Source organism: Doryrhamphus excisus, chromosome 11 (assembly GCF_030265055.1).
Source record: "Doryrhamphus excisus isolate RoL2022-K1 chromosome 11, RoL_Dexc_1.0, whole genome shotgun sequence".
NCBI classification, from domain to species: domain Eukaryota; kingdom Metazoa; phylum Chordata; class Actinopteri; order Syngnathiformes; family Syngnathidae; genus Doryrhamphus; species Doryrhamphus excisus.
Genome location: NC_080476.1, coordinates 13,638,816 through 13,656,742, shown reverse-complemented (window position 1 = coordinate 13,656,742; position 17,927 = coordinate 13,638,816). Strand labels below are relative to the sequence as shown.

Genomic DNA, 17,927 nt, shown 5'->3' with positions numbered 1-17,927 from the left:
AATGGAGATTGAAAGAGATGGTTTGTGTCGACCACAGCCACACTGCACATATTTCTCCTTAATGTGCAGTATGACAAGCTAGCGCAGGAAGTATAGCGCTGGCATGACATGATGAGATGAAGAACCTACACAGACAACTTCTGTATCTAAATGTACTTCAGGGGTTCATCACCCTCAATGTTGGTTGAAGGTGAGGAACGGCAGAACAAAGTTTGGAAGTTGTCAGGAGATTCAGGAGTGAATCTCCAGGTAGTCACGTGGGGCCTGGTGGAGCATGGGCACAGGCAGCAGGGACGCCATGCTAATGTGGCGTGCTGTAGTCTGCACACAGCCATGATAATTAAGCTCAGACAGCCTCGGGGAAATGAGGCTAATGACAATTGCGCAAGTACCCACGTGTTCCCCCGAACGTTGGACTCAAGGTGGTCAAGAAGACATGAAGATAAATAAAGACGCAGAAGAAAATTGGCAGAGTAACAACGTTAGCGCAAAATAGGCTAGCCCTGTTTCCTGCTTTCTTTCTGCTTACATTTGACCTCGATGCATGTAAACCTGACTAAGGCGATACTTGAAAATGATAACATGATTGTTGGATGTTGGATTGAACATCTAGTGGGAGCACCATCGTTACCTAGCACTGCCTTAATACTCTTGGGCATGGCATTCAACAGAACTGCGTGTACAGACTTGTACAGACCACTTGGTGATACTTCACAGGTGCTCAATAGGGTTTATTATTATTATTAATAATTATTATTAGCTCTGGAGGAGACTATACGAAACTGTACATGGTGGCTCCATCACCTTCACCTTTCTCAGCAAGGCATTCGTCATCTTGTAAACATTGGAAAACTGCCATGCTACCCAATTTCCCAAGGGAGGGGCTCATGCTCCGCTTCACAATGTCACAGGTGTTCGGACTGTTGACCTCTGAGACTTAAAAAGGAGGCATTTCTAGAAATTCCTGGTATTACGGGTGAAAGATATTGTGAGTGTGTTATGTCAGAGTGGAACATATTTCAGTCCGAAGACAGTACATGTTGGAATTCCGGATTTCCCATCAATGAACCCCGGTGCCGGCAGCACTCATGCGGCCTCAGACCGTGATGCTATAGCGCATGATGCTATAGCACCCACTATAATACACAATTATCTTGCTATTCAATCCAATAAAATAGATAATCAAGTTATAAATAGATATCAGTTTGTGTTTTTACACAGCCAATAGCAACTGGTGACGGTGGAAGGGGTAAAAAAGGAATCGACCTTGAGCTCTGTACATGCAGTGAGGGCAAAAGAGAAGGATGGCGAAAGTGAAAGACGATGAGGAAATAAAATAGCGAGCGATAGGAGAGATTAGCAGGGCAATAAAAGGCCTTCTGCTATCTTTAGAATGAGCAGGTCTGCCTGTGGTCTGCTCAATCAGAGCTCCGTAATTGGTCTGTTTATCACCGACTGTCACTCAGACGGCAGACTGGAGGCACTGGGGGGGGGGCACGTGGGTCAGCCGAGACTGCATTTGGGTAAGCTAATGTTTGGTACGTATGTTGGAGTACTGAAATTTCTTATATGGAGTCTTTCTGATTATGTTTTGTGCAAGGTTCGTTTTTTCCATTTTCATTGGATTATTTTGAGTCTTCGTGAAGTGAAAACCACGTATACATGGACCCAAATATTCCAATAGCCACGTATACATGGACCCAAATATTCCAATAGCCACGTATACATGGACCCAAATATTCCAATAGCCACGTATACATGGACCCAAATATTCCAATTGCATTCGCTTTATTTGCTGAAACGGAAAAGAATGTAACCTTTGTATACGCCTCATTCCCATAGAAAAGTGCCAATCCCAATGAATATATAACGGGATTCCCGAGTGTGGAATATTCCTTTCCCCAATCCGATTGAGGTATCTTGTACCCGCTCAAACAGAAAGTTGTCAGGGTGCATTCTTCTTCCTCGTGTTTTTCTTCTTCTGTTGTTTATTGGCGGTTGGCAAGCAGCTTTCGTGTCCATTAGTGCCACCTGTGTTTACGTTTTACTGGGCATGCCCCATTGACTATTCTGTTGGATTATAGCCGCGCATGGAGACAAGAGATTGGAATATTCCTTTCCATAGATAGTATATAGTATAGTATAGTATAGTATAGTATAGTATAGTATAGTATAGTATAGTATAGTATAGTATAGTATAGTATAGTATAGTATAGTATAGTATAGTATAATGTAGTCATTAACAGCTGCATCTTAGCACAAACGAAATAACCAGAATGACTAGAAATAAGACTGGAATTAATACGCCAAGTCATGGAAATTGCAGTTGGCAGCAATCCCTCGTTTATTGTGGTTAATTGCATCCTGACCCAACTGTGATAAGTGAATTTCCACAAAGTTAGAGTATAGAAAAGACTTGTATTACCCAATACCCAATACATAATAAGAGAAAGTAAGCCACTTAAGACACATTCCCGTGCCAGGGAGCTTAGTAGGGGGCGGACAGGAAGTGATGTCGTGCCCGTTGTGACATCATTCAAAACTGCAATAAAAGCCTGTTGTTCCGGAAATCGACACCTAGTGATCAGTGTTACATAATAATACATATTAGGTCTTTGAATGCATCTTCTGAATGCCTTATATTTGCATTAAAGTTCATTTAGCCATTTTTATACAAGCATATTATTGACTCACAAACGGCGTTAATTGTGTTAATTGAGTGCATCCTGACTCAACTGTGATGAGTGAATTTCCACAAAGTTAGAGTATAGAAAAGACTCGTATTACCCAATATAGTACACATAATAAAAGAAAATAATCCACTTAAGACACATTCCCGTGCCAGGGGCGGACAGGAAGTGATGTCATGCCCATTCAAACCTGCAATAAAAGCCTGTTGTTCAGGCAATCGACACCTAGTGATCAGTGTTACATAATAATACATATTAGGTCTTTGAATGCATCTTCTGAATGCCTTATATTTGCATTACAGGTCATTTAGACATTTTTATACAAGCATATTATTGACTTACAAACGGCGTACTCGACCTTCAAAGAGCAAAACCGCGATGAGGGATGACTGGCCAAAATTGGGGGCGTGGCCACATCATTGCAGCATCACGAGGCCAAACCAGGTGCCAAGATGACAGCACGAAACGCAGCATCAAGCCCATTGTTTTCGGAAAGATTCCATTCAGAAAGAGAAAAACTCCTCATATAAACTTGGCTACTGAAGCTATAACCGCCACTGGGAAAAAGAAAGTCAAGTCCTTATTGCACGTGGAGCCATTCGAAGTCTTTTTATGACGGCGAATCTCCATCCTGGGAGCACTGTAGCGATGATGACACATGAATCTCACACGCTGCATCTAATCTATCAACTTAATTACTTCCATTTCCATATCCACATATTTTCTATACTGCAAATTAATTCATAGCTCAGACAAATTGCTTGTCCTTGACTTCCTTATCCCTTATGAGGCAACCCACGGCGCACAGGCGTCGGTGTCGATGCGCAACCTAACTAAACCTAATCTGTAGCTCAATCCATCTATCCCCCCCCCCCCAACATATTGAATTAACACGGGAGACAGGCTACTTCACATGCATGGATGGCAAAATAAATAATCGTGATACTTGAGAGAAAGTGGCAATTACATCGAAGACATCAATTAAGTGGGGGGTGGCGGGGGGGAGTCGACGCCGCTGTGACGATGCTGAGTTATAAAAGCAAACAATCCATGCCGAAAGTGAAAGCAAACAATCCAACGCCAAAAGCGTTCTTCCTTTTGGGTGCGTTTGTGTGCGCGTCTGTGCCGGGCTGCCGTGGAAGCGACGTCAAGCGAGTGATTGTGCTGACAGCCTCTGGCCCGGAGGCGAAGCCCCCTCAAACTAGACGTCTCCTGGGTGCAGTCGCTGTCTCACACCCAACCTGAAATGTCAACTGTGACCAGCGGCAGATGGATCCAGGTTCGCATCCGTGTGCAGAGGCCACTCATTCATTCATTCCTGTGGTAAATGCTAACTCGTTGTAGCTTAACACTGTTGATATTTTTTTAAAAAGATTTAAGACACATCTTTTTAATCGAGATTTTAACTAATATTTTTAAACTTTTCTTACGTTTTTAAAAAAAATCTTTTTAGTCCTATTTTAAGCTCTTAGTCTTTAGCTTTTAACTCCAGTATTTCCTCAGGGGGGGTCCTCCACATTGGGTGTCGGGTCCGCTGAAGGGGTGCCATCCTTGGGTCCCTTCGACCCAGCCGGCTGGGGGTTCCTCCCTTTGATGTGGGGGACCGCCCGTCTGTCAGAGTCGAGGGGTCCAGGTGCTGGTCCCCCGATGGCACGGCCCCAAAGGTGGCGGTTCCTTGATCCTCAGTGCCATGCCATGTCTCCCTACTTTGTGTAATTGTGTGTGATTGTGTGTGTGTGTGTGTGGGTCTTAGTAATTGTTTTTCCTTTTAATTGCGGTAATTGTTTTTAATTCTGTAAAGCACTTTGTGTTGCATGTCTTTGCAGGAAAAGTGCTCTACAAATAAAGTTGATTTGATTATTTGTACTTTACATAAACACTATACCGTGGAACCTTGGTTACAGTCATTCATCCAACTCAAACCAAAACGGTCGTGACCCCAATCCATTTTTCCCCTAAGAAATTATGTAAAACCGACTCATCCGTTGTGAAAGACCGAAATGTTAACACAAAACACTTTTTATAGTTTATATTTTTACAACGATTTTTTCATTTTCATGCAGAAAAGCAGATCTCACATCGTTTCTTTGGTTGACAATCACTGTTCCTCAGTTACATTACATCCAGGATATTTCCATGAGGGGCGTAGAATGAAAGTGGGGGCCTCTTGTTATTTTGCAGTCCAAATTGCAGAGGCAGTGCGTAGTTGCGTATTCATCTTGCACTCTTGGCCGGCGTCTGATTGGGAACGGCTGCAGGCTGGCTCATTTGATCAACTTCGCTACGACGGAAGGCGCACCACGGGGGTGTAGCATGGATCAACTGGCAAGATCAAATTAACTTCCAGCGGCCTTTATTGTTTCAAAGAGAGTCAGGGAGACATTTATTGATCCTAATTGCACACCGGGAAGTAATTGACATACTTTAATGTTGCGGGAGCGTGCGCTATTTGCATCATTTCTTCCTACCGGCTCAGTATCCCAGGAATATCAGGTGACAGGAACATCAGCAACATGTATTTAGATACGATGTATTCTTATTGGAACTTGTTAAGCCAGGGGTCTCAAACACGCGCCCCGTGGGCCAAATGTGGCCCGCAGGACACTAGTTTGAGGCCCCCGCCTTGATATGAAAGTTTAATGTTAGTGCGGCCCGCGCAAGTTTGATATGGATGCTGTATGGTATCATGTACCCAGAAAAAATTATTACGTTTGATTCATGTTCATGTTAAAGGTTAAATAACTGTTAATAGTTATCCTCCCTATCCGTGTGGAAGTGGTAAGTTTTTTTGGCTATTTAAGTTGAAAGTTTTTTTTTTTGGAAAACCTGATGCAGCCCAGTCTCACCCAGACCCGAGCTCCAGTGGCCCCCCAAGTAAATTGAGTTTGAGACCCCTGTGTTAAGCCATGACCACGCTTCAGAAATGAACACGTTATCCCTAAACCCTAAACCTAAGCATCTCAGTCTCACTGCAACATAATTCATCCTTCTCTGTAATCACAAATAGCATACAGTATATCGTCAGTAAACAAATCTAACGCCATCCCTTCCCAGCAGACAAACGGCTCTCCATCTCTCTTTCAATCGATCACGTGCTTTCAGCGCTCCCAATGAAGGCTTAGGTGACCAAGACACAAAGATGACCCTAGTGGCGTAATAAAGACGCCAACGGAGACACGAGGGAGACAAGCGCTAATGTGGTGAAAGCACTTCCTTGGTTACAGCAGACTTCATTAGGACAGCAGCACACACACACACACACACACGCTAATTTAATTGTGTTCTGCTCGGGGAGGCTGCAAAGGATTTGTAGGTGTTGGGGTCTGAAAGTGACAACGTCCAAACAAACGAATAATTAAAGAGTTTTTGTGAAATAAAGCAAATAAACACATCATTGAAAAAATATATATTTGTTTCGTACTTGGATCCACTTCCAAATTATGCCTATATAACTGCAATAGTACTAGTTTTCCTACTACAATGGTAGTACAATGGTTATTAGTGATTTTATGTCATAGCAAGCAATGCTAACATGCTCGCTGTTGGCATGCTAACAATTTCTAGTGTTTTTTTTTCCAAGTCCATGTTAAAGATTACAAAGGAGAGAGAAAAAAAAAGCTCCATTATGATGATGTACTATTTTGCTTGACTTGGTCGGCCATTTTGGACGACTTAATGGTGTCATGAATCTTTAATAGCGCACACTACGTCAAGTTAACTGCAAACATCTCACATTCGCAAATGGTTGGTGTGTTCAATGACTTCAGCATTCCCAAATTGTACACTCGGTGTTTCCTGTATGTCACCGGTGCTTCATGTTGGGCAACCGCGGCACCGATAAATGCCAGGAAATGTCGCCATGCATCCAGTCTTCTTGGGGAGGCTGCACATGTGACATCATGACAGGTAGTAACGACACCCCCGGGAGTCTACTGGATGTGTGTGTTTTGTTGCACTGAACAACAATTTGATTTCCTATTTTCCTCGTATCGTGATGCTTTTCCAGGATTGGGCCATTAAAGCTACCACGGTGGGATTATAGAAGGTTGCAATTGTTGAAGGTTAACACTATTTTGTCAAATTGCAGCCAGTCAGGAAAACAATTTGTCATCAACAAGACTCAGAGATGTGAGAGGCCAGAGGGCCTGAACCGTGGAGGTGCGAAGCTGCCACGGAGGTCTGCCGGAGACGGGAATAAAACCGCCTGACGTTTAACCCTCTGTCTCGGATATTTGCCACATCAATATCTGGTGGCATTATCTACACGTCATCACGTGAGCACACCGATCCGCGCCATGAGCACGGCAAGATTCACCTCCTTGGGCACGATCGGGATTTGACTCTTGCAAGTAATTAACAGCTGCATCTTAGCACAAACAAAATAACCAGAATGACTAGAAATAAGACTGGAAATAATACGCCAAGTCATGGAAATTGCAGTCGGCAGCAATCCCTCGTTTATCGTGGTTAATTGCATCCTGACTCAACTGTGATAAGTGAATTTCCACAAAGTTAGAGTATAGAAAAGACTCGTATTACCCAATACCCAATACATAATAAGAGAAAGTAAGCCACTTAAGACACATTCCCGTGCCAGGGGAGCTTAGTAGTGGGCGGACAGGAAGTGATGTCATGCCCATTCAAACCTACAATAAAAGCCTGTTGTTCCGGCATTCGACACCTAGTGATCAGTGTTACATAATAATACATATTAGGTCTTTGAATGCATCTTCTGAATGCCTTATATTTGCATTAAAGTTCATTTAGCCATTTTTATACATGCATATTATTGACTCACAAACGGCGTTAATCGTGGTTAATTGCATCCTGACTCAACTGTGATAAGTGAATTTCCACAAAGTTAGAGTATAGAAAACACTCGTATTACCCAATATAGTACACATAATAAGAGAAAATAGTCCACTTAAGACACATTCCCGTGCCAGGGGCGGACAGGAAGTGATGTCATGCCCATTCAAACCTGCAATAAAAGCCTGTTGTTCTGGCAATCGACACCTAGTGATCAGTGTTACATAATAATACATATTAGGTCTTTGAATGGGGCTGCATGGCGGTCGAGTGGTTAGCACGCAGACCTCACAGCTAGGAGACCAGGGTTCAATTCCCCCCTCGGGCATCTCTGTGTGGAGTTTGCATGTTCTCCCCGTGCATGGGTGGGTTTTCTCCGGGTACTCCGGTTTGCTCCCACATTCCAAAAACATGCTAGGTTAATTGGCGACTCCAAATTGTCCATAGGTATGAATGTGAGTGTGAATGGTTGTTTGTCTATATGTGCCCTGTGATTGGCTGGCGACCAGTCCAGGTTGTACCCCGCCTCTCGCCCAAAGACAGCTGGGATAGGCTCCAGCACCCCCGCGACCCTCGTGAGGAAAATGAATGAAGGTCTTTGAATGCATCTTCTGAATGCCTTATATTTGCATTCAAGTTCATTTAGCCATTTTTATACGAGCATATTATTGACTCACAAATGGCGTTACTCAACCTTCAAACAGCAAAACCGCGACGAGGGATGACTGACCAAAGTTGGGGGCGTGGCCACATCATTACGGCATCACTAGGCCGAACCAGGTGCCAAGATGACGTCTCATGCTGTAATAACAAGGCACGAAGCGCACCATCAAGCCCTTAAATCAGCACCTTTCTTCTCCACGGTGTGAAAACATGCTCACATCACAAAAACAACCCGGTTGAAAAAAAAACTTGGTCACCTAGCAACGCTAGAACCATCATACTCTGCTTCTATTCACTTTTAACACATCGAGGGCGATAAATGCACACACGCTTTCTTTAACCTGGACGCTTCTTTAATGACCTGCAGCCTCGGGTGACGACCTGAGATGAGAAGATGTCATGGAGATGGAGGAGTCACAATGGGGATGCTCCTCTTATGCAACCGCTAATTACTGCAGCTATGAATAAACAGCCAAGGCGCTTAGCGTGCAGATTAAAGAAACATGAAATAAAAGGCCTGTCAGTGAGACAATGCCAACTATTCACCGCATCCCCATAAAGTATTACGGCGCCGCAGGACTGAGTAGCATATAACGAGTCACAAAATATCTAATTAGCCATCAGCGTGCTCGGAAAAAGCTGCCATCAGAACATCACACTCCTCTTCTGCAATCCGACTCAAAAAGACCCTCATGGAGCCGTCAGCCTATCAAGGTCTCCCGCTGCTGCAATGTGACTCCAAATGGCTCTGGTCCCGCCTCCATGCCGCCACAGACGTGCTGCCAAATTGCTAGCTTAACCAGACACAACAACATTGTCTGCTGTTTATGGTAATAGTACTTGAATTACTATTATTTACAAATGAATCACAACAGTAAAAACATTTTTATGTAAGCCCACTTGCATACATCCATTTTCCTCCGCTTATCCGGGTCCGGGTCGCGGGGGCAGCAGTCTCAGTAGGGAAGCCCAGACTTCCCGGTCCCCGGCCACCTCCTCCAGCTCCACCGGGAGGACACCAAGGTGTTCCCAGGCCAGCTGTGAGACATAATCTGCCCCGGGGCCTTTTCCCGACTGGGCATGCCCGGAACACCTAATCCCCCCCACGTAAGGCATGTCGCCATAAAATGGGGTTCCACCCTGTTTTGGGTTTTCCATAATCGATATTTGTATAATGGGTGGCACGGCGGTCTAGTGCGCAGACCTCACAGCTAGGAGACCAGGGTTCAATTCCACCCTCGGCCATCTCTGTGTGGAGTTTGCATGTTCTCCCCGTGCATGCGTGGGTTTTCTCCGGGTACTCCGGTTTCCTCCCACATTCCAAAAACATGCTAGGTTAATTAATTGACCACTCCAAATTGTCCATAGGTATGGTATATAGACAAACAACTCACATAGGAATGTGAGTGTGAATGGTTGTTTGTCTATATGTGCCCTGTGATTGGCTGGCCACCAGTCCAGGGTGTACCCCGCCTCTCGCCCCGAAGACAGCTGGGATAGGCTCCAGCACCCCTGCAAGCTATCATAATACCACACTTAATCAAACGTACTTAAGATTTGTCAGATCAAAACATGTGGCATAGAACGTGTGTTAAAACGTGTGATACTAATACAAGGGTCTGTCTTCCGAAAGCATCATGGGAACTGTAGTTGTTTCAGTCCAGGGTGTACCCTCATCTCGCCCCAAGACAGCTGGGATAGCCTCCAGCACCCCTGCAAGCTATCATAATACCAGACTTGATCAAACGTACTTAAGATTTGTCAGATCAAAATGGCATATGACATCTATTAAAACGTGTGATACGAATACAAGGGTCTGCCTTCCGAAAGCATCATGGGAACTGTAGTTGTTTCAGTCCAGGGTGTACCCTCATCTCGCCCCAAGACAGCTGGGATAGCCTCCAGCACCCCTGCAAGCTATCGTAATACCACACTTGATCAAACGTACTTAATATTTGTCAGATCAAAACATGCGGCATAGGACATCTATTAAAACGTGTGGTACTAATACAGGGGTCTGCCTTCCGAAAGCATCATGGGAACTGTAGTTGTTTCAGTCCAGGGTGTACCCGCCTCTCGCCCGAAGACAGCTGAATGAATGAATGAGATGAATGAATGAATATTTGTATAATAAACAACAGGCAGTAAGTAGGAGTCATTTGTCATTTTTCTCTCCCTCTGTTTGGGCGTAATTAAGCGCGCCCATCCTGACTAATACTTAACGACTTGCCAAGTCGCTACATGCAGAAAATAATCCCTATAATTACAAAAGATGATGCTAATCTGCAGTTATGTCAAAACTCAGTCTTATTTGCTAAAAAGCTTTTATTGGAGCCACCCCCCGATGTGAAGGCCGGAGAGGATACATTAGCAGCGAGTGTCATCCATAATCAGGATCATGTGATGGACGGGTGCCTCTCCGCTCGCCGCTCCGTCTTCTTGGCCTCCCCCCTCAGTGGCGAGTAAAAGACTCTCCCATCCATTAAGGTCGGCGATTCCGATGAGCCGTATTGTAAGATTCATTTATTGATGAGCGCCGCGGGAGGCGGAACCAGAGAGCGGCGCTGCGAGACTGATGTGTCAGAGGTGAAGGAAGGGAACGTCAACGCCATCGCTGACTGAACAACGACAACAGACGTGTGGCGCCTCAGTGTCACCATAGAAACATCTACCAGGCACCCGCTTGATGTTCTGCTGTGGTTGGCTCCACTTTGGTAGAGCAAGCACTTTCTCAAAGAGACGTAACCGACGAGGACGCTACTGTGTACATTTAAGTGCGACAAAATGGCGGATTATAGTTATGACGCTTTTCTTAGATTACATTTTAACATTACTTTAAAAAAAAGTACAATAGTACAACCTTCCAACACGGCTATGCTAACTGCTAACTGTATGACTGACAAAAAGGCTCACTCCGTTCATGCCCTTGTTCTATGGAGCACACGTGAACCTTCTTCCCGCCTGTTTAGAGGCAAGAGATGAGGAAAACAGACACGCAAAATGATCCGGTTCATCTTCATTTATTGTGCGATTAATTCATTCACATAATTAATTCATGGATTAATTATGGTCCAAGGCTCAGGTTTTAATTTCATAAGATTGTAAAAATCTGACACCCCTACATTACTTTACACTTTTTTGGTTGTTTTTCCTTATTTTTAATGACTTTTTATTATACTTTTTTTTAACTTTTTTTTTTATTATACTCTAACTTTCATGTTCAATTTGTTTCTCCTAATGTGATGTTGTTTTTATAATAATATTATAAATTTTACCAAGCCTGATTTGGGTAAAATTGCAACTTTATTTTCTGCAAAATGACTGCTGTCATTCCGATCTTTTGGTGTTTTTTATTCCCGGTGTATTCCCTTACTTTACACTTTTTGGGACGTTTTTCCTTATTTTTAATTACTTTTTATTATACTTTTTTAAAACTTTTCTTTTACTTTTTTTTTATTATACTTTAACTTTCATGTTCAATTTGTTTCTCCTAATGTGATGTTGCTTTTATAATAATATTATAAATTTTACCCAGTCTGATTTGGGTAAAATTGCAACTTTATTCTTTGTTTTTATTCTCTTTATTTTCTGCAAAATGACTGCTGTCATTCCGATCTTTTGGTGTTTTTTATTCCTAGTGTATTCCCTTACTTTACACTTTTTGGGACGTTTTTCCTTATTTTTAATGACTTTTTAATTATACTTTTTAATATATTTTTAAACTTTTTTTAAAACTTTTTTTAAATTATACTTTAACTTTCATGTTCAATTTGTTTCTCCTAATATGATGTTGTTTTTATAATAATATTATAAATTTTACCCAACCTGATTTGGGTAAAATTGCAACTTTATTCTTTGTTTTTATTCTCTTTATTTTCTGCAAAATGACTGCTGTCATTCCGATCTTTTGGTGTTTTTTATTCCTAGTGTATTCCCTTACTTTACACTTTTTGGGACGTTTTTCCTTATTTTTAATGACTTTTTAATTATACTTTTTAATATATTTTTAAACTTTTTTAAAAACTTTTTTTAAATTATACTTTAACTTTCATGTTCAATTTGTTTCTCCTAATATGATGTTGTTTTTATAATAATATTATAAATTTTACCCAACCTGATTTGGGTAAAATTGCAACTTTATTCTTTGTTTTTATTCTCTTTATTTTCTGCAAAATGACTGCTGTCATTACGATCTTTTGGTGTTTTTTATTCCCGGTGTATTCCCTCCCATCAGCCACATCCCGCTCGTCTTAAGCCGGGTCTGTGCTGACCATCTGCTTTGGCAGTAAGGCGCTCCAACACCAGGCCCCACCAGTGCCCTGAAGAAGATGGGGAGACTGTCCATGAGGCGGGACGCAACACATGCCCCCCCCACCCCCATCCAGATGTGGCCTGCTGGCTGTCTGGGCAACGAGATTAATGAGCTTCCTTCTGCCTGTTCCTTGGCTTGTGGGCCCGCGATCCGTAGGGGCGTCTGCCAAGCCCATTAACCATGCAGGCTTTAAGTCCAAATGCCACACCATGACTAACCCAGCCGTGGTGTCTTCAACAGTGGGGGGCCATTTAGACCCACATGTGTATCCCGCCATTTTACTAACATTTTCTCAGACCATCTGTTTGGAAGGACATTGGTCTGTGAGATGTTGAAGACCACAGTCTTTAAAAGCCAAAATATTAGCAATCATTTTCTGCCAGGTATCATCAGCAGACAATCCCATTGGCTGTCAAGACATGGGACCACCCTGGGCCCAAATGATCCGAGTGCTGTCCAATAGAAGAGAAGATTTTAAAGAACAAAAAGCATCTCCAAAGTCCTTGTCTCCCTTGAACGGGCCACAAAATTACCCGTTTGGAATTTCGGAGAGCACCAAACACGGGACATTGAAAGGTGGAAGAGAGTCTTGATGGTCCTGATTAGCCGTCAAGACACGGGACCATCCTGGGGCCAAATGATCTAAGTTCTGTCCAATAGAAGACAAGAGTTTAAAGAACAAAAAGCATCTCCAAAGTCCTTGTCTCCCTTGAACGGGCCACAAAATTGCCCGTTTGGAATTTCGGAGAGCACCAAACACGGGACATTGAAAGGCGGAAGAGAGTCTTGATGGTCCTGATGGCTTCCAACATTACTGGCATGACAAGGAGATCCCACTTGAGATGTTTTCTATACGGCGCAGTGGAGAGGACGCCATCATGGTCCTTTAATAGAACAATGGAGATTCAGCTTGTGCAGGGGCGTCAAACGGCACGGGCCTCATGACTGAAGGCCTTAGTCTATGTGGTCATGACTGTTTTTTTTCAACAGAACAACACTACAGTTGGCAAAGAACTTTTTAAGACTTTTTATTATAATAAAGACTTTTTAAGACTTTTTATTATAATATTTCAACATTTTGCTACATAAATTACATGATTTTTCCTCATATGACAAGATTATTTTTGTAAAATTCTGACTTGCACATAAGATTTCTATTTCCCTCAATATATTGATGTTAATCTAATCTGATTTTTCAATATTTTTATCTTTCTTCAAGGATATTTTTAGAATGTGTCACGTTCCAATATAAAATGGCGACTACTCTACGTCCTTAAGATGCAACATTGCATAAGTTCTTACAAGTTCTTATTAAAAGACATGGCAGCACCCTGTATGCGGCTGATATAACCTCCTAATGGGACCGACGGACTAAACAGGACACGTTTATGAAACCCTTTTTGTGTCTTTTTACGTGCGCCTCACTGATGGACCGGGCCTTCGTTTCAAAACCCGGAGAAAGAGAATGCAAATGACCTTGTCTCATCTCAGCGCAAACATTGGCAAATTAAATTAAGGCTTCCTGTTACTCAGGAGTGCTTTTCTCTTGTAGGCGGACATGTTGGTCCGACCTTGTTATAAGCAGCCATTCCCAACCTTTTTACTTTGCCTTTAAAATGCGTGCGGATTCAAGTTGAATTCAGTCAAGCCAGACAAACATTTTCATTGGTCCGTAGGAAGTTCTGTGAGGCGTTTGTGTGCTCCCTTTTATTTTCAACACCAACACACACACAAAAAAAGCACACACTAATTTGTTTCCACTTGAATATTGTCCACACAAATACACAATGAAATCACACATGTACAGCACGTCCTTATCATATTCCTAATGGCGTTCCACAAAGGCGAGCCGTCTGGGGCGGGGGGGGGGGGGGGGGGGGGGGGTTTGGGCTTTCAGGCACTTTCCATTATGAGCCAGCTGAAACGGCGACCTCGTTGGCCCTTACGATGGGGTGCCAAGCGGGGAACACGATGATGATGATGATGGCGGCTCTATGGCTCATAAATGTCACACGGGCTGCCGATGCGACACGATAGCATGATGTACCGCATGTCCACGCAATTCCGTGTCAACTGCTCCTTATTTGCTTCTCAGGCTTTGTTTTTGCAACGAGGAAGGAAACGTACCCCATTTGAGTCGCTGAATTAATGGATGAATGAATGAATTAAATTTTAATTCGACAATTACAACGGCAGTGATTGCAATTCATTTAATTATGTTTCCTTATTTAATAATAAATGGGGGGCGCCTATGATGGGTAATGCCCCTTCTAACTAGGTTGTGGTAGTGATTAACTGCTAACTAAACATATCTCACTAAATTAAAAATTGATACCAATAACATTCTGCTTCTGAAGGCCGATGTGGAACCGATAACGATTGTTGATTTGTCATCAAATATGACGACATAACTACCAGCACATCACTATCACTGTCAGGAGAACCAGAGTATAGACTGGGAAGAGCCACCTGCCGTGCCCCAGAAAGGTGCACTGTATTCGGGCACACGCTCCGAGCAGCTGGCATGACGTCATGGAGGTCTCTGGCAAAATTTGTGCATTTTTCAAACGCAGTGTCACTGGTGTTTTAGGTGGTGGGTGAGGGGGTTTTGGGTGCTTGATCGGGTGTTTGTCATCATTCGGTTTTTAAAATATATGTTTTTTTTTTAATTCTGTATCGAGATGCGTATTGAATTTTCATTTTTAATTTTCCTTTTCTACCGCTTTTCCTCACGAGGGTCGCGGGGCGGGAGGGGGGGGGGGGGGTGGAGCCTATCCCAGCTGTCTTCGGGCGAGAGGCGGGTATGCCCTGGACTGAAACAACTACAGTTCCCATGATACTTTCGGAAGACAGACCCTTGTATTAGTATCACACGTTTTAATAGACGTCCTATGCCGCATGTTTTGATCTGACAAATCTTAAGTACGTTTGATCAAGTGTGGTATTACGATAGCTTGCAGGGGTGCTGGAGCCTATGCCGGCTGTCTTCGGTCGAGAGGCGGGGTACACCCTGGACTGGTGGCCAGCCAATCACAGGGCACATATAGACAAACAACCATTCACACTCACATTCATACCTATGGACAATTTGGGGGGTCCAATTAACCTAGCATGTTTTTGGAATGTGGGAGGAAACCGGAGTACCTGGAGAAAACCCGCGCATGCACGGGGAGAACATGCAAACTCCACACAGAGATGGCCGAGGGTGGAATTGAAGCTGTGAGGTCTGCGCGCTAACCACTAGACCGCCGTGCAGCCAGGAAACAATATTTATGCTTGAAATTTATCTCCCTTTTTTAGTGGGGAACTGGTATTTACCTGAAAATTACATATGTTCCAACCATTCACACTCACATTCATACCTATGGACAATTTGGAGTCGCTAATTAGCCTAGCATGTTTTTGGAATGTGGGAGTAAACCGGAGTACTAGAAACCGGAGGGCATGCAAACTCCACACAGAGATGGGTAGAATTGAACCCTGGTCTCCTAGCTGTGACGTCTGTGCGCTAACCACTCGACCGCCGTGCCGCCCTCGAATTTTCTTCCCGGGTGTTCCTGTGCTAGCATTACAGTCCAGGAACAAAACCATTTATAGTAAAAAAAAGGAATCATTTTCAAGCCAATTGAGTGAAACTTTGAATCACTCGAGTAGCGGAATCAAACTGTAGAACTCCAAGTAGACCTTTGACATGAATATGTTTAAGTATGACAGCTAACAAACAATCCTCTTCTCTTTAAAGTTGTAAAACGTGAAAGCACGGCCTTCATTAATATTAAATGGAATCATAATTCCGTGAGAGATATGTCCTTGTTAAGCGAGGACGGATGCGGATATTTTATAAGAGCCATGGTGTGAACACCACCATGAAATATATTGAATGCAACACCGCGGGAGGAGAGATAAAGCCTGTCTTTTATGAGCATCCGTATAACAGTGGGGCTCAACAACAAGTGTGTGTGGGGGGGGGGGGCTCTTTGTCTGTGGCGTCCTGGTGTAGGCTCACACACACAGTCCAGATTCCAATCAGCGTCACGTGAAAAGCAGTATAATTGCTGTCATCAAGCATCTCACGGTGTGGAAAACTAAACTGGGAACGTTTGGGAATCCTTCCCTTCCACGTTAGAAGAATCTAAGATGTATTCAAGTCCCAAACTCCCAATATTAAGACTTTGGCCAAGAGTTTTTCATCTTGCGTAATTGCTGAAATAGGAAGTGAGTTACTAAGAAACTGCAGCTCAGCACTAAAAGCGTTCCAAGCAGAGGGAGGTGAACGTCATCGTATATTTATAGCTAAGAAACGGCAACAATTGTTGGAATGGCGAATGAACAGCTGGAATATTTCCCACCACGGCCCAGGACCCCCGAGTTGTTTTGGCAGGCGTGTTTATGTCCGTCTGAGGACACGTTCCGTCGCTGATGTTGCATCACAGGCTTCAAAGAGGATTTCGTCAATATCCTGCGATAATGGGAGGCTCTTGCTGAGTTCAATTCAACCACAGGAGAGAGGCGACAGTTGTGGGAATACCGTGATTTCCACAGCACGAGTCGCATCGGTCAAAAAAGGCATCATAACGGCAAACACATGGAGCATTAATGCATGCATGCATGCATTCATGCATTCATGCATTCATTCATTCATTCATTCATTCATTCATTCTCTACCGCTTATCCTCACAAGGGTTGCAGGGGGTGCTGGAGCCTATCCCAGCTGTCTTTGGGCGAGAGGCGGGGTACACCCTGGACTGGTGGCCAGCCAATCACAGGGCACATATAGACAAACAACCATTCACACTCACATTCATACCTATGGACAATTTGGAGTCGCTAATTAACCTAGCATGTTTTTGGAATGTGGGAGGAAACCGGAGTACCCGGAGAAAACCCACGCATGCACGGGGAGAACATACAAACTCCACACAGAGCTGGCCGAGGGTGGGATTGAACTTGGGTTTCCTAGCTGAGAGGTCTGCGCGCCAACCACTTGACCGTCATGCAGCCACAATTAAATAAAACTAAATCTAAACAAAAATAATCTGAGATGTAATGGAATCCAACCCTTAAAATTATTGAAGCCAACCAGAACCAGAACAACAAAAATGATTCCAATTTACGTACTCTGGTTCCACACCCAACCGTGATAAGTGACAGGAAGTGAGATCACAAATATACATACTGGTGTGAAAAAGTGTCTGCCCACTTCCTGACTTTTTTTAAATGTGTGTTTGTCAAACAAATGTAAATATTATTCAATGACAACACAACTGAACACAAAACATATATAAAGCCATTTCTAAGGTTTTGGGACTCCAGCAAACCACATTGAGAGCCATTATCCACAAATGGCCAAAACATGTAACAAAAACATGGAACCACGCATGCACGGGGAGAACATTCAAACTCCACACAGAGATGGCCGAGGGTGGAATTGAACCCTGGTCTCCTAGCTGTGA

At 43.4% G+C, this 17,927-nt stretch overlaps 1 protein-coding gene across 1 annotated transcript in view; it reads right to left on the bottom strand.

Moving 5' to 3' along the window:
* LOC131137944 (LHFPL tetraspan subfamily member 7 protein) overlaps positions 1-17,927 on the bottom strand; it is a 73,378-nt gene that overhangs the window by 9,045 nt on the left and 46,406 nt on the right. The gene's annotated exons all lie outside the window — the stretch shown is intronic.